The sequence below is a fragment of the Lagenorhynchus albirostris genome, chromosome 4, assembly GCF_949774975.1.
Source record: "Lagenorhynchus albirostris chromosome 4, mLagAlb1.1, whole genome shotgun sequence".
Taxonomy (NCBI): Eukaryota; Metazoa; Chordata; class Mammalia; order Artiodactyla; family Delphinidae; genus Lagenorhynchus; species Lagenorhynchus albirostris.
In genome coordinates, this window is record NC_083098.1 from 146,130,292 (window position 1) to 146,156,030 (window position 25,739).

General features: G+C 50.6%; 2 protein-coding genes across 3 annotated transcripts in view; one reads left to right on the top strand and one right to left on the bottom strand.

The window, feature by feature from the left end:
• The window catches only part of RGS12 (regulator of G protein signaling 12), a 118,444-nt gene extending 117,245 nt beyond the window's left edge, over positions 1-1,199 (bottom strand). The window contains exon 1 of one of the 2 annotated variants that reach the window (XM_060148789.1): positions 1,121-1,187. The gene's annotated coding sequence lies outside the window, so the exon portion shown is untranslated. Of the gene's footprint in view, positions 1-1,120 lie in introns of both variants that reach the window. The other variant, XM_060148790.1, reaches the window with a different exon arrangement.
• Positions 1-25,739, top strand: part of LRPAP1 (LDL receptor related protein associated protein 1) — a 462,538-nt gene that overhangs the window by 188,766 nt on the left and 248,033 nt on the right. The gene's annotated exons all lie outside the window — the stretch shown is intronic.

A 25,739-nucleotide genomic window follows, 5' to 3' on the forward strand; every position in this document is an offset into this window, starting at 1 on the left:
CCACTGCCTACTTGGGCTCCTGTCTCAGACCTGGGTGCTGGGGGGGTCTCTGGGGAAGCGGCGCCTTGCCCGCAGGCCTCACTGTCCCGCCTGCAGGTCCCCCGGCCTCACAAGGGCCCTTCCCATCACAGCACGTGAAAGTACCTGACACTGACCACGCAGATCCACCCACAACCCTGAGCAGCCTCACAGGCAGGTCCCGTTACACACCCAACCCAGCAATGGGGAAACTAAGGCACAGAGAGGGGGGTCGCCTGCCCAAGGGCTCTGTCTACATCCACAACTCTGGGCTGCTCTGTCTACACTCACAACTCTGGGCCACTCTGTCTACACTCACAACTCTGGGATGCTGTCTACACTCACAACTCTGGGCCGCTCTGTCTACACTCACAACTCTGGGATGCTGTCTACACTCACAACTCTGGGATGCTCTCTGTCTACACCCACAACTCTGGGCCGCTCTGTCTACACTCACAACTCTGGACTACTGTCTACATCCAAAACTCTGGGCTGCTCTCTGTCTACACCCACAACTCGGGACCACTCTGTCTACACCCACAACTCGACCACTCTGTCTACACCCACAACTCTGGGCCGCTCTGTCTACACCCACAACTCTGGGCCTCCCAGTCTCACCCCTCCACCCCTGAGCTGCAGCACGGAGCCTGCACCGGGAAGCCGGCACGGCAATGCACTGCGTTGCTGCAGTGGATTTCCAGAGTTGGGGTCTCTGGAGGCGGCCTCTGGCCAAACAATGCGGCCGCCCGTAAGATCGGACAGGAAACTCGGGAGCCGTGCGGACTCGGCCCGGGGCGCGCGGGCTCGGCCGCCGTCCGAGCGAACGCGGTGGGCACTGCAGGCCCGCGGCTCAGGCCGGCCCCGACCCCCGGCCCTCCTGTCCCGCCAAGGGCCGGCCCCGCGGCGGCCCCACAACCCGGCCGGAGTCGGGCCCGGGAACAAAAGGAGGGCGGCGGCGGCCGGGCGGCCCCGACCCTGAGGAGCCGGCCGCCCCCAGCACCCTCCGCTCCGCTGGGCGGGGCGGACCGCGGAGGGCGCGAGCGCGCGCCCAGAGAAGAAAGAAAGCGGAGGCGGGGCGGCCAGCGCCCGGCCCGCAACCTACCGGCCGCTCGCTCTCCGGCCGCGATCCGCTCCGCCCGCGCGCCCAACGGTCGCCTCCGCTGTCTCCCAGGGCCGAGGGGCGGGGCCGGGAGAGGGCGGGGCCGCAGAGAGGGGCGGGGTCGATGGGAGGTGGGGCGAAAGCAGCGCGTGGGCGGGGCCTAAGGGGCTGTTCGGGGGCGGGGCCAATGCGGGCGGGGCCGTGGACGGGTAGGTATCTCTAGGGGGCGGGGCCATCTGTGGCGGGACCGGTGAGGGGGCGGGGCCTGGTAGGGGAGGGGCTGATGGGGCGGGGTCGAGGGAGGAATGGGACCTCCTGGGGGCGGGGCCGTGAGAGGAGCGGGACCTCCAGGAGGGAGGTGGGGCGGGATCGTGGCCTCCAAGGTCGTGGGAGGCTCTCAGCACGGGGCCGGAGTGCTTGGTCTATGGAGCTGGGACGGGGAGTCCAGTGGACGGGATGGGGGGCGGCGCTTCCACGGGACAAGGGAAGAAGGAGACGAGAGACGGATCTTGAGGGGGCGGATCTTGAAGGGCGGGGACCCCCGGACAGGGGCGGGACTTCCGCTACCCGGGAGACGTGGCGGGTCCTGCTCTGGCTGTGGACGTCCTGCGCCGTCGGCCCGTATCCCCTCCCGCACCGGGTTCTCTCCCGCGCCCACCCCGCCCCCCCGGTCCCGGGAGGTGCGTTGAGACTTCCTCCGCGGCCCGCGTCTCGAGGACCCCGCCCCCTCCTCTCGACTGCCTTCCGCGACCTTGATGATCATCAGACCGCATTCCACCAAGAAATCGCTTTATTTTTGCGGAAGGGAGTGTGGTGTCCCCCGCGGATCACAGCCTCCCCCTAGTCCCCCAACAGGGAGCAGAGGCCAGGCAGGCCAGGCAGGTGCCCAGCACGACCCAGGCTGCCCTGGTGGTCCCCAGGGCGCCTGCTCCCCTCCCACCTGTCCAGACCCTGGGCCTTGTGCCCGGCCGGGGAGGCCGTCCCGGGCTGGCTCTCCTCCCCTCCAGCTGTCTTCTTCCTCAGCGGTCCCTACTCGGGAAGTCCCATTCCCGTTAGTCATAGTGACCGGCCAGAGTATTTTCAGGAAACAGTCTGCTGGGCATTTATTGTACAAGCTAAGTGTGGGGAAAATCAAGCCCAGGGCTCCTGACTAGTCATGCCTTGACTTTCAGTTATGCAGCCGGCACCCAAACCTGGCTGGAGCCTGCTGGGTTGTATATTAAATTGTATATTGTTGTATATTAAATCACCAGCCATCACACTTCCAGCCCCTCGGCTGACTGTGAAAAATCAGAAAATCTTCAGTTATGCTTCATATTCCCTTCAGTGCTCCCAAAAGGGCAGCGGAGGACAAATTTCTCACTACCTGACATGTTGTCAGGATGCATCTTCCCCTTATGTTTGCAAATGAAATAGCTCGATAGCATCTGGGGATGCGGACCTGTGTTGGCAGAAGTGTGCTGGCCATCAGAAGGGCTGCCGTGCTCTGCTGAGGGCAGGTAGTGGGGAGCTCTTGGGCATTGGGGCCAACGGTCTCTACAACAGCACAGCTACGGACTGTGTCCCCCCAACAACTTCACATGTTGAAGCCTATTCCCCAATGTGATGGTATTTGGAGGTGATGAGGTCATAAGAGTGGAGACCCATGAACGTGATTAGTGCTCTTGTAAGAGACCCCAGAGAGCTCCCTCACCTGATGGGCCATGTGAGAACACAGACCAAAGACACCCGTCTGTGAACAAGGAAGCAAGTCCTCACCAGACACTGAATTTGCCCACACCTGAATCTTGGACTGCTAGCCTCCAACGTGCAAGAAATAAATTTCTGTTGTTTCTGAGCCACCAGTCTGTAGTATTATTGGCGTAGCAGTTAACAGGGCGGACGTAGGGTCTTCCATGTGGGGTTTAGATTCGCTCGGCCCTACCTGTGCTCTGAGCCAGCAGAGAGCGCTGGACGCCTCTTATCTTGTCGGCTCAGGTTGCTATGACAGATACCATGGACTGGGGGACGTAGACGGCAAATGTTTATTTCTCACAGTTCTGGAGCCTGGCATTCCGAGATCAAGGTGGGGACAGATCCCTGGTCTGGTGAGCGCCCTCTTCCTAGTTTGCAGATGGCTGTCTTCTCAGATGGCAGAGAGCAGAGAGAGAGGACAAAAGCTCACTCATGTCTCTTCCTATAAAGGCATTAATCCCATCACAGGCACTCCACCCTCATGGCCTGATCACTTCCCTAAGGCCTACCTCCTAACACCATCACCTGGAGGGTAAGGGCTTTAACACATGAACAGTGGGGGACAGCCCAGAGCGGCACTGCTGCAGCCTCCTCTACCTGCATTGGCCAAGCCGGCCTTGCAGAAGGTCTGGGGCGGGTGAACCATACAGCTCTGCTGCATGGACCCCACATCCAGACTCAGAGGAAGCCCCCACCCTGGGGAGTGGGCCCCCTCCAGCCTCCCAAGGGCCAACAGCTGGGCAATAAGAGAACTGAGAAAGAAGGGTCCGGGTTTCACCCGGGGTCAGCTTGCTCAAAGTGGAGCTGTTCACAGGGCAGCCCAGAGACGACCTGCATCACTGAGCAGAAGGCCAGGAGCTGCACCAGCTGTAGGGGCAGTCCCGCATGCCTCCACCCGTCCCTGCAGGCTCTATGCTCTGGGGAGCCCTGGCCGAGGCCGGCAGATCCAGTATAACCCTTCCAGAAGGCAGACCATCAGGAAAGGATTTTGGAACTGGATTCCCAACCTGTGCGAAGACAGCGTGGACCCTGCTGCTGGTGATGAGCAGCATGACAGCAGGAAGCGATTCCACGGTGACCACTCACACCCTCATTCATGGTCACTGGGCTGAGATGCAGGCCGAGGCGTGTTGGGACATGTGAAAACTAACAAAGGGAAACTTCATTTAAAATAGCGTTGGGACTTCCCTGGTGGCCCAGTGGTTAAGAATCCGCCTGCCAATGCAGGGGACACGGGTTCAATCCCTGGTCCGGGAAGATCCCACATGCCGTGGGGAGCAGCTAAGCCTGTGCACCACAACAAGAGAAGCCACTGCAGTGAGAAGCCCGCGCATCGCAATGAAGAGTAGCCCCCGCTCGCCGCAACTAGAGGAAGCCCGCATACAGCAAACAAAGACCCGATGCAGTCAAAAATAAATTTAAAAAAAATTAACAACAACAAAAAATAGAGTTGGGGGGAATTCCCCAGCAGTTCACTGCCGAGGGCACAGGTTCAATCCCTGGTTGGAGAACTAAGATCCCATACGCCCCATGGTGTGGCCAAAAAAAAAAAAAACACAAAACAACAACAACAAAAAAAGCAGACACACAGAAACAAAATTAAAAATAAAATAAAACAGAGTTGGGAAGCCTTGAAGGGGACTTCTTATGCAGTTGGGAGACTGCAGGCCCCATACAGGAAGAGAGTACTTTGCGTCTCCAACAGGAAGGTCACTACTTCCCCAGCAGGAGGAAGCTTTTCTCTTCACCCGGCAATAGCCCAGCCAATGAGAAGCCTCCACTGCTCAGCCAATGAGAAACCATCACCACCCTTAACCGCGGCTTTCCTATAATGGACTTTCAAAGCTGCCCCTCCCACCTTCCTCCCTTTTACTCTATAAAGTTCCTCTCCTTTGTTTACTAGACTTGCTCATGGTTTTGCCATAGCTTGCACGTCCCGAACTGCAATTCCTCCGCTGTTCATGAATGAACTTGTTTTGCTGGTAAAATAACTGACTGGGTATTTTATTTTCAAGGTTGGCAGAGGTAAGTGACTCTGACCCGTCGACACCTGCCGGCTGCATTCCCAGTCTATATTACTAACCCCTTTGTCTCCACAAGGAGCCCTATGCGGGGTGATAAAGCGTATGGTCACTTAGCCTAAGGAATGTTCTCTGGAGAGCACAGCACATCCAGGGGCTTGGCAGTAGCTGCCTTGCAGGCTGACGCTGACAGTGGAGGTGCTGCCATGGCTGGTCCCTCATGTCACAGCTCGGAAAGGTGGTGGAGCCACTGGAGTGGGCAGCCTGGCGGGGCCTGACCCTTGGGGGTCTGTGGTGATGGTGTTCTTGGGGCAAGAAAGATGGGCGGGTCACTGGGTGCTGGTCATTTTCCACAATTAAGGGAAAGGAGGGCTGGTGAGCAGGAGGCTGCAGCAGCGGTCCTGATGGAGAGCCGCAGCCCCTCCTCCGCCTCTAGATCTCAGTTCAGGGGCTCAGAGCCCTTCTGCAGAAGGACCTGCAAGGCCACTGTGAGTCTAGCCCTCCAGCAGGCCCCGCACAGGTCACCACTAAGCAGGGGGAGGGTGCTGGGAGCTGACGCGGTGCCACGCAGCCCCTCCCCGCGCCCTGAGCCATTGCCGGAAGGCCGGCGGGCACACACTGCCAGGCTGCTCTCCCCAGCCTGCGTCTGCTGTACCATCCCTGCTCAGAATCTCCCGGGGACCCCACCGTCTGCAGGAAGACATCCACTGTCTGAGTCCAAGGCTGGCATTCCAGGCTCCCCTCCACAAGGCCCCTTCCTGCCTTGCGAGAAGTCAAGGGGACGGGACCTTGGGCCTTACAGCCAGGCACCCTTGGTGTAGCCAGACACAAGGCCAGATCAGAGCTCCAGTGGTCAAGCAACTAGCGGGGTCCAAGGTCCTCTCCACCCTCCTGAGCCGGTTCTCGTCCCGCCTGCCTGTCCTTGACCGGCCTGCTGGGAAGCGGCTCCCACACCCATCACCTGTCACACCCGCCTCCACCCCACACACCCCTCCCATGCACCCACCAGACCCATACACCCACCTGCCACCGTCCCAACATTCTGTAAAGGGGTCAAGTTCAGGTCTGCCCCACACCCCCAAACTACCCCCCTCCACCCTGGAGCTCCTGGACAGGAAGGACCATCAGAAGGGTGGGAGTGCCCATGCATACCAGGCACGTGCTAGGCTGGGGGACACAATGTCCGGGACAGGAGAGGCTCCAGGAACTCCAGGTGGACCAGCCCAGCAGGTGCCATGGCCCATGGGGGCCGTCGGGCAGAGAGGCCTGCAGGGCCACTTCAGGAGGAGTTTGGGAACCACGTCCAGGATACTAGGCAGCTGTGTTTCCAGAAGAGCCCTTGGCTGGGTGGAGGGACAAAGGAAAGGGGCAGCGGTGGTGATGCTGGGGAGTGGGGACAGTGCCCCGACCTTGGGGAGGGACAGGGCCCTGGGAAAGGAGCAGCAGTGGGTGTGAGAGACTGGAGGCCGTGGTGTAGGCAAGGGAGGGGCAGGGGCGCTGGGCCAAGACCCAAGAGGCAAGGCTGGTGTGGAGCCCAGCGGGTTAGGGCAGCTGGGGGACCCCAGCGAGTTAGACATGGGGCTGAGTGCCCCAGCTCGGGCCCTGCTCACATGTTGTCCCCACCTGAAATCCCCGAGTGGCCCCTCGTGAGCCCCTCCCTTGCAGGCAGGCAAGCTGACCAGCCCCGAAGGTCTGCAGAACCCACCCTCCCTCCACCCTGTGTTTTGGAATTCATTAGGATCAGTGAACAGACGAAATAACTCAAGTGAAGCACTATGTTGTTTTTAACCAGAACACATGAAATTAATTAAATAGAGCATATTGTCGCTAAATAGAACTTGTATTAATTAGGGACATTGTTACCAAATAGAGTATGCACTAATGAAACAGACCATATTGTTACAGAAACAGGACGTATAATCAACCAGAACACACTGCCCCCCCCGAAGGATCGCGGGGCTGCTGGTGGGCTGGGGACTGGCGGCCCGGCCTCAGCCAAGTTCATGGAGCAGGAAAGGGAGGCCCCTGCGCAGCGCGAATGTCCCCTCCTGGGCAGTCCCCACTTTGAAATGTCTCTTCTCCACCAACCGCCTAAACACACTGGAACGGAACCCCTCCTGCTGGAAAAATACCTACGGGGGGACAATGTACGTCAGGAGATTGTGTTTTCCTCCACAGGAAATCGACAAGAAATAAATCAGAAACACCCCCTCAAGACAGGAAAACGTCGGGGGAGTCATTTCTGAACGTTGCACTTTGAGTCCCACAGCGTTTCCGAGACGGCTCGGCGGTGGCCTCGGTGAGCAGGCAGCGTCTGGAACTCACCTTTAAGACCAGGACTTGGAACGGCGACGTCCCCTTTCTGATCGCTCTCTATGGTGTGCACGAGCCCATGCTCCTGGCGCAGCGAGGCCGCATCCTGGGGAGCCTCCGGGCCTGTGCAGAATTCCCCTGGGCAGGCTGAGCACCAGGTCAGGGCGCCTCTGGGCGCAGGCACCCCGGGTGCTTCCCCGGCCTGGCCTCTCTACTCCGCCGGCCCCGCTTCTGCCCGTTCACAGCCATGGGTGGGGACCCGGGCTCCCGGAGATGGTGCCAAGCCTTCTCCAGGGTGCGGCGCCGGGCCGGGCCTCCAGCCTTGGGGCGCACTGCCCTTCGTGCCTCCTGAGCTGCTCTGAGCTTCGGGAGTGCTCAGTACGCGCCGTGGCCCTGCAGGGCCCCCAGAGGAGCTGGAGCGCGGCCACGGGGCGCGCGAGGCTGTTCCCGCTGTTCCCCGGGAGGAATGTCGCGAGGCCGGCAGGGTCGCCCTGTCCGTCATGCGCCCTCCTCTATCTGGGACCCGGACACCCTCGGACCCACGCCACCGAGCTCAGGTCCGGGGCAGGTGGGGGACAGGCGCGTTCCTCAGGACAGCTTCCTTCTCAGGCTGCGGGGAGCCCTGCGTGGGATCAGGGCGCCAGGACGCTCGCACCAGCCGAGGAACAAGACCCCACGCCTGCCTGTAAGGCCGCCCACGTCCACCTCCAGGGACGACAAAGCCCCAGGGTAACCTCTCAGTAAGGACCCGGAGCCTCCCACCCCGCTCCCCACCCCGTGCTGGCGCCCCTCAGACGGGTGCTTCCTGCGTTTTCTATGGAGACAACAGGGGTTCTGCGTGGGGAATTTTTTGGCATCACCTAGTCAGCCGGCCTCGTGGAGTGGGTATTATTAGTATTATCCCACCTGTCAGGTGATGAGACCGAGCAGGAGGGAAAGCCCCCAGCCCCACCACGGGCAGGCCAGAGCCAGGGTCCATCTGCATCCGGGTGACAGTGTGACAGCTACGATGGATGAGTAAGGGGGCGGGGAAGTGCCGAGGGGGAGCTTACAAAGGCGAGACAGCCGGACCGCTTGTCCACTGGAGGGAGTGGAGAAGGGTTTGAGGAGAGATTCTTTGGGGTGTCCTGCTGCGGGTCCCACCCAGCATGGGGGAGACTTGATGCCTCCTCCACATCCAGGTGTCACTCTGTGTCCTGTGTCCCGGGCCACCAAGCCCATCCCACACCCTGACTGTGTGTGCACAAGGATGTCCAGGAATCCCGTGGACCATGTGTGGGGCCAGCATCACTGTCCTGTCTGCCTGCCACCCCAAGAGGCAGAGGGCCCACAGCAAGGACAGGAGTGAACCCTGATTCCTCAGGGCCGAGGAAGGAGGGGGTGTCCGGGGGAGTCCCCACCCGTCCACCCGTGGACTCACCCAAGGACCCATGGAAGTACCTGCAGAGATAGGAATGTTGTACCGGCAGGCCCAGACCCCAGAAGTTCCCTCAGTCCTCTCCCTCTCCCCCACCCCCTCCATTCCACCTGCAGGGACAGAAATGGGGGCGACTAGGGACTTCCCTGGTGGTCCAGTGGGTAAGACTCCCAATGCATGGGGCCCTGGTTCAGTCCCTTGTAGAGGAACTAAATCCCACATGCATGCTGCAACTAAGAGTTTGCATGCCGCAACTAAGAGTCCACGTTGCACAACTAAGAAGTCTTCATGCTGCAACTAAAGAGCCTGCGTGCCACAACTAAGACCTGGCACAGCCTAAATAAATAAATAAATATTAAAAAAAATTTTTCTTTAAAAAAAAAAGAAAAGAAAAACAAACTGTGGCAACTAGCTGGGGCACAGTGGGAGAAGGAGACTGGGGAAAGGGAAACGCTCACCTCGCCCCTTCCCAGGATTCCAGCCCCCGGCTGGCCCAGGGCAGGAGGGTTTGATTTGCTTTCAAGTATCTCAGACTTGATATCACTGATTTGGACTGATTCTGAATTGAGACTATATTCGCCACTTAAGTGATGGAAAGCTAGCTGCTTTTTATGTAAGAGTGAGCGGAAAACCCTAATGCCACCAGAAAGTTTTAGGGACCTAGGAAGTTTGCCCCCCTGCACGGGCTGCGACGAGAAAGAGGGAGAAAGTAAAGAAAGTTGCATTTTGGTTCTATGGTGAGAAATGCTTTTCCCACCCACCAACTGCATAGGAAATAAACGTTTCAGACTGCAGGGTGAAGGTCTGACCTTTCCCTTTTATGAGGACCAGCTGTCCCAGTTCACCTGGGCCTTTCCAGGCTTTAGCATCGGAAGTCCTGCGTCCCTGGATCCCCCGCAGCCCTCAGTCCCCCCACCTCTGACGGACATCACGAATAACCAGGGAGACACCCAGGCTGGACAAAGGCACTGCCTCTCACACCTAAAGGAATCTGGACTCTGCACGTTTCCCAGTTAGTCCTGTGATGGGATTTCCTGGCTCGCCCGAGAGGCAGTCCCTAGCCCGGGGCTGCGGGATGTCTCTGCTAATATGGCAGCGATAGGGCAAGAACTGAGAAGGAATAGACGATTCCACAAAGTCCTGCCTGCGCCCTGGGCACCCCCAAGAGCAGGAAGTCTCGGAGTTTTCACACGCTTTTCAATCTCACCCCTTTCAGATCCAAGGTGACAGGGTGCATTTCCGGGCCTTCCCTCCCTGAGGAGCAGGGGGCCTGCTGGGGCCCCAGGACAGGCTGTGTCCACCCATGAGAGACATGGCCTCCTGGGGAGGCTGCTATGATTCCTTTGCTTTAAAAAGGAAAGGAACCCACCCAACCACCCACCCATCAGACGACCACCTGCCCACCCAGGGTCAGATCCCGGGCCTGCGTGCCTGTCTCAGGGGGCCTGTGCTCCCCTCTGTGTGAGACTAAGGGGAGTGTCTCACCTGAGGCCAAAGGGTCCCCGGGCCTCGTCCTCTTGAATCCAGGTTCCTCTAGGGCCGTCTCGGAGCCCCGCTGGTCAGTGCTGCGTTGGACATTCATGTCAGGGTCCTGAGACAGGTGGGACCTTCCAGGTGGGTGACTTGAGTGTCTGCAGCTGTGGCTCATACATAGGCAGGAACTCTAAGGGCTGGTGCTGTGGTCTGAACGTTTGTGTCCTGGAGGTGGATGGTCCTGAGGGTGGGGCCCCCATGAATAGGATTAGTGCCCTTTGAAAAAAGACCCCCCCCCAGGGAGCTCCCTCACCCCTGGTGCCACGTGAGCACACAGCAAGAAGACAGCCACAGTCTATGAGCCACGAAGCGTCACCAGACACCAGATCTGCCAGCGCCTTGATCTTAGACGTCCAGCCTCCAGAAATGTGAGGAATAAAAGATTGGTGTCTAAGCCCCCAGTCTATAGGAGTTTTTAAAAGCTGCCTGGGACACCAGGACCCAGGGGCAGGGTCCCTGCCAGCCTTCAGCTCTTCCACAGCATCCCTAATACTCAGGGCCCCCGAGTCACAGTGCAGATGGGAACCACACACCACATCTGCCTGAATACTAATAAATATAACTGAAGCCAGTAAAATGTTCAATAAAATGCCTTCCTTCTGTCCTTCCACCTTGACAAAATTCCTAAAAAACAACAAAATTGAAAAAAAAGAGCTGAAGCTATGGGTTTTTCTCCAATTTTTTTTTTTTTTTTGGTAAAATAGACAAACATAAGGAATTCCCTGGTGGTCCAGTGGTTGGGACTCTGTGCTTCCACTGCCAGGGCCTGGGTTCAATCCCTGGTCAGGGAAATAAGACCCCGCAAGCCACAAGCCGCGCAGTACAGCCAAAAAAAACCACAAAAAAGCAAATATATTCACCATCTTAACCATTTTTAGGTGTACAGTTCAGTGGTGTTAAGTGCATTCACACTGTTGTACAGCCGTCCCCACCATCCATCCACAGAACTTTTTCATCTTCCCAAACTGAAACCTGTCCCCATTAGACATTCACTCCCCATCCCCCTGCCCTGGCCCCACCATTTTACTTTCTGTCTCTGTGAATTTGACTCCTCTAGGGACCTCATATTAGTGGAATCATACAGTATTTGTCTTTTCGTGACTGGTTTATTTCACTGAGCATAATGTCTCAAGGTTCATCCATGTTTAGCATGTGTCAGAATTTCCTTCCTCTTCAAGGCTGGCTAATATCCTATTGTAGGATGGACCACATTTCGTTTATCCATCCATCCATCCACCCATTCACGGACACTTGGGCTGCTCCCACCTTCTGGCTGTTGTGAATGATGCTGCTGTGGACATGGGGGTACAAGTATCTATTCCAGTCCCTGCTTTCAATTCTTTTGGGTTTACACTCAGAAGTAGAATTGCCGGGTCAGATGATAATTCTGTTTTTAATTTTTTGAAGAACCGCCACACTGTTTTCCACAGCGGTATTTCACAACCCACAAACACTGCACGAGGATTCCAATTTCTCCACATCCTTACCAACACATATTATTTTCTGTTTTTTGTTTTTTATTTTTTTATGGCCATTCTGATGGGTGTGAGGTAGTACCTCATTGTGGGTTTGATTTGCATTTCTCTGATGGTTACTGACGTTGAGCATCTTTTCAAGTGCATGTTGGCCATTTGTATATCTTCTAAAGCTCTGGTTTTTATATGACCACACAATATCAAATTATCAAAACTATGTATTGTTGCTTATGTCTAGGGACTTTGATGGGTCAACTGTGAATGGATGAGTAATAACAGAAAAAATACACTATTCATGAATGATTAATTAAATGTTATTTATGATAAATATCATAAATGATAGTTATTACAAAAGTAACTTTTCCTGCCTTCATTTCAGCAAAATCTGTAATTATGTTGCTACAATTCAGATTTCCACATAATTTGTGTTGTATTTTCAATTTGAAGAAACTTTTCTCTGCTGAGGCAGAAGCAAACATAACTGTGACTAAAATTCTTAGAGCAAATATTTATAGTTGGAAAAGAACCACAGATTTTACGTATCATGTTCAAATATTATGGGGTGGCGTACGAGACATTATTGTTATCACAGAAATTATTACAAACTACTTTAATCTCATCATAGAAATCACTATAACATAGGAAGATTTTCACCATCTCTTAAAACTACATCTAGCTTCACAGAGTATTTCGAAAGTTCTTATTTCAAATTTTCCATGTTGAGATATTATTTTTAAAATACCAAAATATTACTCAATTTATTCAAATCTCTCTTCAATTGAGATCATTTCTTAATCTAAAATGACAGAAGCTAGGGCTTCCCTGGTGGCACAGTGGTTAAGAATCTGCCTGCCGGGCTTCCCTGGTGGCGCAGTGGTTGAGAGTCCGCCTGCCGATACAGGGGACACGGGTTCGTGCCCCGGTCTGGGAAGATCCCACATGCCGCAGAGTGGCTGGGCCCATGAGCCATGGCTGCTGAGTCTGCGCATCCGGAGCCTATGCTCCGCTAGGGGAGAGGCCACAACAGTGAGGGGCCCGTGTACCACAAAAAAAAAAAAAAAAAAAAGAATCTGCCTGCCAGTGCAGAAGACATGGGTTCGAGCCCTGGTCTGGGAAGATCCCACATGCCGCAGAGCAACTAAGCCCGGGTGCCACAACTACTGAGCCTGCACTCTATAGAGTCCACAAGCCACAACTACTGAAGCCTGCTCACCACAACTACTGAAGCCCGCCTGCCTAGAGCCCGTGCTCTGCAACAAGAGAAAGCCCGCACACAGAAACGAAGACCCAACACAGCAGCGAGGGGGGCCACTCTTCATCGCGGTGCGCGGGCCTCTCACTATCGCGGCCTCTCTTGTTGCGGAGCACAGGCTCCAGACGCACAGGCTCAGTAGTTGTGGCTCACGGGCCCAGTTGCTCCGCGGCATGTGGGATCCACCCAGACCAGGGCTCGAACCCATGTCCCCTGCATTGGCAGGCAGATTCTCAACCACTGCGCCACCAGGGAAGCCCTAATGGAACTTCTTAAATAAACAATTCACAGCTTTGGTGTCCAGTGTCCACCCTGCTGGGGGTCTGCAATGAGGGTCCCTTGTCGCAGTCAGGTCCCGTGCCACATGCACTTACATGTACGGGGCTATGGACACTCCGTGTTGCAAATGCTCCTCAGCTCTCAGGGAAACTGCAGCAAATGCTCTGCTAACTTCTGAGAACCTCTGGAAACAAGCGTGAATAGAAATAGGAAGGAAAGCAAGGCAAACGGACATCAGCACTGTCGGGAAACAGCATTTATTATGTGAGAATCTATGGTGTTCACTCCACCTGCGAGGAAGGATTTGACAAATGTGTGAATTTGTCTTCTATCTTAACTTAAGCACTTTCAATGTGGAGCATAATAAGGAAAGAAAATGGTGCTTCCTCCACCTCGGGTGTAGAAGGTGGCAAAGGCTTCCACGCCCATGGTAACAACAAGAAAAATCCAGGGAAAAAAATAATTATACTTTTCTATGGGGTTAGTAGACCAGTAGGTACAAGGAAACTTTTATGAACTGAGTTCCGGAGAAAGACAGCTCTTCATCAAGAACAGACTGCAGTAACAGATACACACGACTGTATATAAAATAGATAAATAACAAAGACCTACTGTATAGAACAGAGAACTATATTCAGTACCTTGTAATAACTTATAATGGAAAAGAATCTTAAAAAAAAATCTGAATCACTTTGCTGTAGAACTGAAACACTGTAATTCGACGATACTTCAATTAAAAAACAAAAACAAAACTAATTTATGGTGATGGTTGCATCACTCAGTAAAGTTACTTTAAAAAATCATTAGGATATGTTTATGTATGACTGATTCACTTTGTTGTGGAGCAGAAACTAACACACCATTGTAAAGCAATTATACCCCAATAAAGATGTTAAAAAAAAAAAAAAACATTAGGGAATTCCCTGGCAGTCGAGTAGTTAGGACTCTGCGCTTTCACTGCCGTGGTCCCAGGTTCAATCCCTGGTCGGGGAACTAAGATCCCACAAGCCTCGTGGCACAGCCGAAAAAAATTGTTAAAATGTATAACTTGAAATGGATGAATATTATGACAAGTAAAAATACCTCAATAAAAAAATTTTATAGAATGGATAAATAACAAGGTCCTACTCTATAGTTGCATAGGGAACTATATTCAATATCCTATGATAAACCATAATGGAAAAGAATATGAAAAAGAATATATATATACATATTTTATACACATATATATAAAACTGAATCACTTTGCTGTACACCAGAAACTAACACAACATTGTAAATCAACTGTACTTCAATAAAATAAGTTAAAAATGTAAAAAAGAAAACAAAAACAAGAACAGACTATGGCAGCAACGTCCACACCTGGCACAGGAGTCTGGTCAACATAACAGTGGACAGAGGAGCTGGGATGGAGAGAAACCAGCCGTGTTAGATGACAAATCACCAAGTCCCACCCAGACTCAAATGTTGTAAAGCAAGTGAAAGGAGAGGCTTGACAGCAGGTGTGTCCCAGTTCCAGAGCCACCTTGACTCTTGTAGGAATCTGAATGATAGGCTCCCCACCCAAACTGAGGAAACAGCTTGCCTTCTGTGGGAAATAAACAGAACAAAATCAAAACAAAACATTACATATCAGTCACCACTGTTCATTTGCACACAATGTCTCCAATGGAATAAAAATTTATAAGAAACGTGAAAAAGCAGAAAAACTTGACCTATAATCAAAAGAAAACACAGTCAAAAGATGTAGACCCCAGATAATCCAGGAATTGAAATTAACAGACACATAATGTTAAAAAAATTATGAATATGTAGGAGAATTTACAGAGAAAGAAATAATAGATAAAGAGATGGGGCATTTCGGAAGACAAATGGAAACTCTAAAATCTCAAAAGAAGTTTAATAACTGAAAACTACAGTATCACAGTACCTGAAATAAAAAATGATTGGCTAGGCTTCTAGACACTGAAAAAGAAAATTTCAGTGAACTTGAAGACAGATCAATATGAATAATCTAAACTAAACCACAAAGAGAGAAAAAAGACTGAGTAAAAGGAAAAGAGTGCTGTGGCCTATGGGATGATACAAAGTGGTGTGACATATGTGTAACTGGAGTCCCAGAAAGATAAAATGGGGGAAATACATTAGAAGAGATAGCAGCCAAGGTTTTCTCAAATTTGATTTTTAAAAAAAATCAATCCATAGATCTCCAAATTCAACAAACTCCAAACAGGATAAATACTAAGAAAACATACCTAGACACAAATTGTTGAAAACGAAAACTAAAATCTTAGAAACATCTAGAGAAAAAAATATTACATACATTACCAAAATAATAAAAATGAGTGAGTTCTTATCAGAAACAAAGGAAGCCCCAAGACAAAAGAGCAACACTTTTAAAAGACTGGGAGGAAGAATTGTCAACTGAGAAGTCTAGATCCAGTGAAAATAGCCTTGAGAAATAAAGGCACAATAAAGGCATTTTCAGGTAAACAAAAGTGAATCCGTTGCTAGTAAACACATGCTGCAAGAAATGCCAAATGAAGTTCTTTGGCTGAAGGGAAATGATGCCAGATGGAAGCCTGGATCTACACGAAGGAATGAAGAGCACTAGAAATGGTAAATATGTGTGTAAATAGGAAAGACCCATTTCCCTGTTTTTCCTTTCTTTAAAGGACAATTGAACATTTAAAGCAAATATAATAACAATGTTTTATGAGGTTTATAATAAAAGTACATGTAAATTATACGCAACAGTAGCACAAAAGATGGGAGGGAAATGGAATTGTATGTTGAAAGGTCTTTACATGATACGTGAAGTAGTATAATATGATTTCAAAGTAGATTAAGGGGGACTTCCCTGGTGGTGTAGTGGTTAAGAATCCGCCTGCCAATGCAGGGGACACAGGTTCAATCCCTGGTCTGGGACGATCCCACATGCTGTGGAGCAACTAAATCCGTGCACCACAACTACAGAGCCTGCGCTCTAGAGCCTGCAAGCCACAACTACTGAGCCCGCGTGCCACAACTACTGAAGCCCGCGTGCCTAGAGCCCGTGCTCCACGATAAGACAAGCCACCGCAATGAGAAGCCCGCACATGGCAATGAAGAGTAGCCCCCACTCACCGCAACTAGAGAAAGCCCATGCGCAGCAATGAAGGCCCAATGCAGCCAAAAATAAATAAATTTTAAAAATATTAATTTAAAAAAAGATTTAATAAAAAAGTAGATTAAGGATACATATTAGAATCCCTAGAGCCACCTCTAAAAAAATAATTCAAAGAGCATTGTAGCTAAAGAGCCAATGGAGGAGATAAAATTTTTTAAATTTTAAATCAGTTAATCCAAAAGAAGATAGGAAAGGGAGAAATAAAAGAGCAAAGAACCAATAGGACAAACAGAAAACAATTAGTAAGATTACAAGTAGACTTAAACCTACAATATCACTAATTACATTAAATATAAATAGGCTAAACACTCCAATTAAAAGGCAGGACATGTCAGACTGGATTTTAAAAAAACCTGCTATATTCTAGTTTAACAGAGACACACTTTAAATAGAAAAACACATTTAGATTGAAAGTGAAAGGATAGAAAAAGAAATACCATGGGAAAATAGCCATAAGAAAGCTGGAGCGGCTACATCTTCAAATATTTGAAGCAAAATTGTGAGAACTAAGAGGAGACAAAAATAATAGACAAATAATTTAATAGATTTATAGCAATATTTTAACATTTTTCTATCATAAATTGATGAAAAATCAAAATAATCAGGAAGTGTATAGAAGACTACACCCATCAGCTACAGAATACAGATTGTTTTCAAGTGTACATTAAACATTTTCCGAGAGACAACATATGCTGGGCCATAAGATAAATCTTGTTAATTTTAAAGGACTGAAGTCATACAGCATATATTCTCTGACAACAGAAATCAATAATGATACCTAGAAAATCACTCAACTTTTGACAATTAGGTAACACACTTCTAAATAATCCAAAGGTCAAAGAAGAAATCACAAGGGAAATTAGAAAAATATATTAAACTGAATTGTAAAAAACTCAGTATATCAAAAATTGTGGTTTCAATTTCAAGTGTTTAAACAGACAAAAAGTGGTTTAAAATTAATGATCTAAGCCTTACATTAAGAGGCAAGAAAATAAAGAGCAAATTAAACCTAAAGTAAATGAAGGAAAGGAAGGAAATAATAAAAATAAGAGCAGAAATTAGCAAAATACAGAAGAGCCAAACCGCAGGGAAAACAAACAAACAAGAGAGCCAAAAGTTGGTGTTTCAAAAAGATTAATACAATTTGTCAAACCTTAGTAAGACAAATGAAGGTCAGAGGGAAACACAAACTACTAATATCAGGAATATCGTTACAGGGCCCACAGATATCTAATGGATAGTAAGAGGGTTGTATGAACAACTTGATGACAATAAACTTGCCAATACATTTTTATATAAAAATAGAAAAATTCATTTAAAAACACAACAAAAATTACACAAGAGGAAGTAGAAAGTCTGACTACCCCTATATCAGTTAAATAAATTGAACAAAGAATTAAGAATCTTTAAGGGAAAATGTGCTGATGTCTGTGATTTAGGAATGCATCAAGAAATAAGATGGTGTGATGGATAGATATCTGCTAAGGAAAGTACAGCAAGATGTTAACCTAGGAAATGGATGTGACTGTTCATTATACAATTCTGTCCACTTTTCTGAGTGGTTGACATTTTCATAATAAGTTTTTAGGGAAAAAAGCCAGCATTTTCCATATAGAAAGTTACCAACAAATAAAATCCCAGAACCATACGTTGTTGGAGTGAATCAAATATTTAAGGAAGAAATAGCACCATTCCTACACAAACTTTTTTGGAAAACAGAGAAAGTTGGAACACTTTGGAACTCATTTTGTGAGGTCTGCATAACTCTGACACCAAAACTTCACTAGGACATAATGAGAAGAGGGAAAGTACAGACCCATGTCCTCATGAACATAGATATAAAAATCCTCAGCAAAATATTACTATAAATAAAACCATGAACAAGTATGGCTTATCCCAGCAATGCAAGGTTGATTTAACATTTGAAATGCAACCCTTATAATTCACCACATTATCAAAATAAAGGAAAAAAATCTTGCAATTATCTCAATAAATGCTGAAAAAGCACTTGTCAAAATTCACTACACATTTGTGATTAAAAACTCTAAACAAACTAAAAATAGAAGGCAATTTCCTCAATTTAATAAATTTAGAGCATCTATGAAAAACCTATAGCTAACATCACACTCATTGGTAAAAGACAATTTTCCCCCTTAGCTCAGGAATGAGGCAATGATGCCACTCTCATAACTTCTTTTCAACATTGTCCTAGAGGTCCCAGCCAGAGGAATAAAGCAAGAAACAAAAATAAAAGGCATACCTGTTACAGGACAAGAAGCAAATTGCCTTTATTCACAGAAAACCTGGTTATAAACCTGGAAAGTCCTAAGGAACTTATTTAAAAAGCTATTAGACTAATAAGCAAGTTTGGCAGGGTTGCAAGCTACAGATACAAACGACAATTGTATTTCTATATACTACCAACAAATAATTGGAGAATTTACATACTGAGGAATAGATTTAATGAAGTATGCATTAGATTTCTCCAAAGGGAGCGATATATCACGTTCAAAAATTGCAAGATTCAATATTGATTGGTAACATGTCAATTCTCTTCAAGTTGATCTATAGATCTATGCTGTGTCAATCAAAATTCAGCAGGCTTTTTTTTTGGATACAAACTGACAAGCTGATTTAAAATGTATAAGGAAATGCAAAAGATCTGTAGTAAACAAAACAATTTCAGAAAAGAAGTAAAGTTGGAAGATTCACACTATCTGACCTCAAGACTTTCTATAAACTACAGTCAGTAATCATGATGATGTGGACATTTGACCAGCAGAACTGAACGGAGTCTAGAAATTAGACCCACTCGTGTTCAGTGAATTGATTTTTGACAAAGGCACCAGAAAAATTCCGTGGGGGGATGTGTTGGAGTAACTGGATAACCATGGAGAAAAATGAACCTTGATATCTAACTCACATCATACACAATAATTAATCTGAGTTGGATCAAAGATCCAAACATCATCACAGCTGCTAGAATAGGATGTGGGAAAATAAATTCATGACCTTGGTGAAGATTTCTTACACCACAAAAACTCTAGCCATAAAAGAAAAATGTTAGGTAATTTTGATTTTATCAAAAGCAAAACCTCTGCCTACCTAAAGGCACCATTAACTTATAATTTCCACCCCGGTGGTGTCACAGGTCTGGATGGAATCACTCTCCCACCCGCGCCCACCCACTTCAAACAACTGAAAACTGGACCAAACACGTGAAACGATGGTTTTCGGACACTGGACTGCAATCCTGAGAGGAGAGACACGAGTGGGTGAGCATCACGACTCCCAGATCCCTCAGAGGAAGCTCCTCGTGGCCCACCCTGTGGGCGCCAGGGTGGGGTGGGCTCTGGCCTTGGGGGGAAGGAGCTCGGATCCAAGCGCGTCGGGGGCTGCCGATGGGTGGACCTGGGCCCGGGATGCATCTTCAGGAGGGAAATACACTGAGCTTGGGGCCCAAAGTCCGGGATGCAGGCTCTAGTCCACAGGACTGGGTGCGCCCATCACCTCCCAGCCTCCAGGGCGGCCCCAGAGCATCGGCCAGCCCGCCCTGCGCCCCCCTGCACGGACGCCTGCAGCCACCCCCTCCGCACAGTGGTGGAGTGTTACTATCCTTGGCTGTAACCTGAGCAGCTGCCCATTAAAATTCCATTAGTTTCGAAGGCTTGAGCTGCAGTTGATATTTCTAATTATTGTGAAATTAAAATTGTCCCTATAATTTAAGGATAATTGCAGGAGATGCCAGCTGGCATCCCGGGGAGCCGCACTGTTCCCGGAGAACTTGGAAGGGCTCTTGAAAGTTCTCTGAACAGGAAAAGACGAAGGCGTTTTGGAAAATAAGGGAGGTGGGGGTCAGGCATGAAGCCGGAATCTAAATTTCAACAGTAATGGGCTTTTGTGAGCTGAGCTCGTGGCCTGAGGGGCAAGCAGCTGGGGAGAGGCGGGCCCCCAGACCCCCGGCAGCCTGAGCTGTGGGCTTGACAGGAGTAGTAACACACCACACACCGAGTAATAAGATGGGAAAGTTCCAGAAGCTGGTGGAAAGCTTGGGGGGCGAGGCCTGCATTGAGGGCACTTTGTGGATGTGAAATGAGACAGCAGCTGGAGCAGGAGGGAGGGCGGGGTCCGTGTGCCGGGCCCTCCCCGGGGAGCGAGGCCCCCACGCTGTCTGTGGCCTCTGAGATGAGAGCAGCCCGGGACCCCGGGGCCCTGCCCACACCTGCGGCCCTCCCGGCCTCCCCTATCCCGACTCGGGGACCCCATACACGCATGGCGTGAGGGGCCTTGGCCCTAGGATGCTGCGTGCCCCCCGGGCTCCCCTTCTGCTGTTGGGGCCTTGCTCAAGGTGCCAAGAGGGCCCAGCTCTCACCAGGGTTCTGCACGTATTCCCCCCATCCCCCCAGCGCTGCCAGCCTGCCTGTGTGTGTCTGCCTGCCAAGGTGGGCCAGGTGGATGGCAGTCTGGCCACACGATCCCCGTGACATGGCGCGTGTCACCGGCTTTCCAGCGGCAATGGGTAGGCCCTCGTGACCCCTCTGCCCCCCATTCAGCTGCCTCCACTTGGCTGGTACATTGTTCCAGGAGCCGCTGTTGCCAATACCCTTTCCCCTTTCTGGTACTAAATTCTCTGTTAAAAATTGAGTTTGGCTGCAAAAAACAGAGGCCGGAAATAACACTGACATGGGATGGAATTTTATTTCTCTCTCACATAAGAGAAGCCAGGCCCACACAGCAGCTTCACGGCGCAGGCAGATGCCAGGGCCCTCAGTCTTTCTGCTCTGTTGGGCTTGTGGCTTTCATCCTCAAGAGGGCCTCATAGTCCTGGAAGGCTGCTGGAGAGCCAGGCATCTCCTCCATCTCCCCTGTTGCTGGGCAGGAAGCAGGAGAAAGTGGGGAAAGGGCAAGAAAAACCCACATACCTGCCTATTACTTTCTTAAGGACGTTTCCTAGAATTTGCACCTAACTTCCTCAGATGCCTTACTTGCCACCCTAAATTGCAAGGGACTTTGGTCAGATTTAGTTGGAACATTGTTGCCCAGAATAATATAAGCATTTTGTCATTGAGGAAGGAAAGCATGGATACTGACGGGCCTTTAGCGGCTCTGCCACGAGGGAGGGGAGGGAGGGTCTTCCGTGCGTTGTCTGTTACAGGGGAAACCTGAATCAACCTTGACACCAAACAGCAGAGATCTGAATGAAGGAACTGAGGTCTGTCCTCAGCTCCTCAAGGGCAGGGACACAGTATCACAGCACCTGAACCTGAGCAGGTGCCCCCAAAATGCCATGGAACCAGTTCCCCAAAATGGCTCACGTGGCCAGTTACACTGCACCAGACAAACTGGAACAGCTGAGACAGCTGTGTCTCTCCCCTGCTGCGTCGATGCCTCTAACCCCCCACGACCGTAAGCCACTGCAGCCTTCAGAGCATCCTGGCCTCCCCTTCACTTCCGCCTTCCCAGCCTCACACAACCTCACCCTTGACCCTGGGACCCTGGGACCACATGGGGTGAGGAGTTCTGGCCAGCACGGTTCCAATGGAACACTCCAGAAGACAGTGTCAGAAAGCTGCCTGGGGCCCTCAGAGGCAGCACCTGCTGGAGAAGGGTTAATTCTATCAAATCCTGGCCCTTGAGTCCATGGCTTAATCTGCCGTGTGACCAAATGGCAGATACACACAAAGCACTTCAGTTCCAGGCCTGCGGGGAGGTTGGGGAAAAGCACGTGTGCAGCTGTTTGAGCTGCTGGCTGAAAAATACACACACATGTTAATGCAACAACTTTTTACTTGAAGGAAGGACTGATAGAAGCTCTGATTATTCAGACCTGGCAGACATTTTCTTGAAAACAACAAAGTGAGCCTGTCCCTTTAAGGAAAACGGAGTGTTTGTGACCAACAATAAAATTCAAGCTTTCACGCAAAGACTGGGATTTTGAAAAACCTGCATCCACCACCATAAGCTCGCCAATTTACCAAACTAAAGACTTTTCTGCTGAGACTGATGGTGACGTTCACAAAAGCGACACTTTGATACATGACTGTCACCTCCATTGCTTGGTGATCCGTTATCTTCCAAATGCCCAGTGTGTGATGCCACAGGAACAAGTGTGCATAAGGACTGGTCCAGGCGCAGGACGGACAGATGGATTCCAGTAAGACAGAAGTGAAAGTTCATCGATACAACTTCAGATTCCACGTTGCAACCAGCCCGAGAGGGACCACCGCTTGTTGAGTTTGGGTGTCGTCACGAGGAAGAACGTCTGTGACCTGAAGATGTTATTAAACCTTCCTTTCTTTCCCAAACGTATAAGCGTGTGAGTCTGGATTTCCCAGATCCTCTCACATTTTCCAACCAAGCCATGTGCCACAGTTGACGCTGACCTCTCTGAAGCCAGAGATTTGAGGAAAGGTGACACGATGCCACTCTTCTCGCTAAAACTTCTTGTTTTGGAAAACATATTTTCCATGTAATTGTTACTTAGGTTACCATTGTAGTGAGTTTATTGTTATTTTGAAGTGAATATTTCTTAAATCTTAGGTTTAATTTCTAATAAGGTACTCCAACAGGTGTTAATATTGGCAGTTAGAACCCACATAAACGAAAAGCTCTTGGCATCTTCAATACTTTTGAAGAGTGTTATTTATGGGGGTCCCGAGGCCCCGGATTGAGAACTCAGCCCTGGGCTGGCGCGTGTGGGAACGGCCCGGTTGACGAGCTCTACTAGGAAATGCCAGATGGCTCCTCGGAATGGTTGCATCAGTCTATATGGCCACCGGCCGTGTCCGAGTCTTCGTTTCTTGACGTTCTCCCCATCTCACGAGTGTGAAATGCATGTTCGCATTTAATTTCGTATTTTCCCACTGCCTCCTGGAGCTGAGCACGTCTTCCCACTTTTATCGGCCTCGGAGCTTTTGCCCTATTCCATTTTCATGTGAATTTTAAAATAATTCCACCCATTTCAAAACAAAGAAGTGCAGTGTTATTGAGAGCAGAGTTGGGGTTTCATTAATAAAATCATAGTATATTTTGGAGTTTCTGGGATCTCTCCACATGCTCAGATATTGTTTTAAATGTTCTTTTTTTGGATAGGTAAGAAGTGGATTTATTTAGAGAGATACACATTCCATAGACATAATGCAGTCTGTCTCAAAAGGTGAGAACAGGGCTTCCCTGGTGGCGCAGTGGTTGAGAGTCCGCCTGCCGATGCAGGGGACACGGGTTCGTGCCCCGGTCCGGGAAGATCCCACATGTCGTGGAGCGGCTGGGCCCGTGAGCCATGGCCGCTGAGCCTGCACGTCCGGAGCCTGTGCTCCGCAACAGGAGAGGCCACAACAGTGAGAGGCCCGCGTACCGCAAAAAAAAAAAAGAAAAAAAAAAAGTGGTGAGACAGCCTTGGGAGAAACACACTTCACAGACAGAGTGTGGGCCATCTCAGAAGGCGGGAGGCCTGTTTTACATTTTTCAATGAGACTGAGTAGTTTTCTTCATATAATCCTATACCTTTCTGCTTAAATTCACTTGTAGATATTCTATAGCTCTGAATCATAACTGTGAATTTTTCCATCCGCATATTTAACGGGTTGAAGGTAGTTTAATGTGCTCTTGATCTTTTCTATACTTTGGTTTTCTGGGTATATAAAAATATGATCTGAAAATAAAGGTATTTTTAATTTCTTCATTTCGTCTCTTATCCTGCTTATTTTGTTTGTCTTAATGCATTAGTGATAAATGTCAAGAAACAAAATAATAATGGTGAAAGTGAGCACATCTGTCTGCTTCTTGATTTTACTTGTCAGTGTTAACATGTTGTTTTGCTGAATCTTATCAAATATTTTAGCATTTACTGATATCGCCACTTTTCCTTCCTTAACGGACCAATAACCTGTAGAAGACATTGGAAAGCGGCTAAAGACACATCGTTTATGAAGGGCGCGACCTGGGCGGTTCTCAGCTGAGTTCCGCTGGACCCTAAATGGCTCTGTCCAGACCAAGGACAGGGATAAGCTGATTCCACTGAGGACGGAGAAGGGGCATTAATTACAAACTCTGATGGAGAGAGCAGGGAAAAGAAAACAGACCAGATTACCTCCAAATACAAATGCAAAAAAGCAAAATTACACGTTGTAACTGAGGCCTCGCAGTTTCTGAAACACTAATACTTCGTGACCCTGATTCTAGGAACGCAAAGATGTTAAGGTGAGACTCTGCCTCACGACTCGGTCCACCCCTCCTGGAGGGCTCCTGGGCATGACCACCCTGATGAGGTCGGTTGCCTGTCGGGGTTCAGTCCAGACCCTCTCAGGCCCAGCCTGGCCGGGGCCTAGTGTCAGCTGAGTGAGTTCTCATGCTGGTGCCTTGCCTAAGAGCTAGAAATTCGCCAGGGCAGCCCCCAAACACAGGCCTTCAACATGAGGCGCCTCCAGGCTCTGGGCCTCTGTGGTGGATGCGGGAGCCACCGTGCACACCCGGCAGCGCACACCCGGCAGCGCACACCCGGCAGCACACACCCGGCCAGGCACACCCAGCAGCACACTCCCGGCAGGGCACACCCGGCAGCGCACACCCGGCAGCACACTCCCGGCCAGGCACACCCGGCAGCGCACACCCGGCAGCGCACACCCGGCAGCACACACCGGCAGCGCACACCCGGCAGGGCACACCCGGCAGCACACACCGGCAGCACACTCCCGGCAGGGCACACCCGGCAGCGCACACCCGGCAGCACACTCCCGGCCAGGCACACCCGGCAGCACACTCCCGGCAGGGTACACCCGGCAGCACACACCGGCAGCACACACCCGGCAGGACACACCCAGCAGCGCACACCCGGCAGGGCACACCCAGCAGCACACTCCCGGCCAGGCACACCCGGCAGCACACTCCTGGCAGGGCACACCCGGCAGCGAACACCCGGCAGCGCACACCCGGCAGCGCACACCTAGCAGCGCACTCCCGGCAGGGCACAACCAGCAGCACACTCCCGGCCAGGCACACCCGGCAGCACACTCCCGGCAGGGCACACCTGGCAGCGCACACCCGGCAGCGCACACCCGGCAGGGCACACCTAGCAGCGCACACCCGGCAGGGCATACGCGGCAGCACACTCCCGGCAGCACACTCCCGGCAGGGCACACCTAGCAGCGCACTCCCGGCAGGGCACACACGGCAGCACACTCCCGGCAGGGCACACCTAGCAGCGCACTCCCGGCAGGGCATACGCGGCAGCACACTCCCGGCAGCTGGGGCTCGTGGGAATACTTGCAAGTTGACACGGCAGGGCTCCACCCCTGCTGCAGAGCTGGGTAAACATTCCCCAGACACACCACCTCTTCAGTCCCAAAGTGCAATGGTTTGAGTCCACAGCACGTGCTCTCCGAGGGGATCCCGCTGGGCCGTCCTGCCCACCCGGCCCCGCCCTCCACGCTG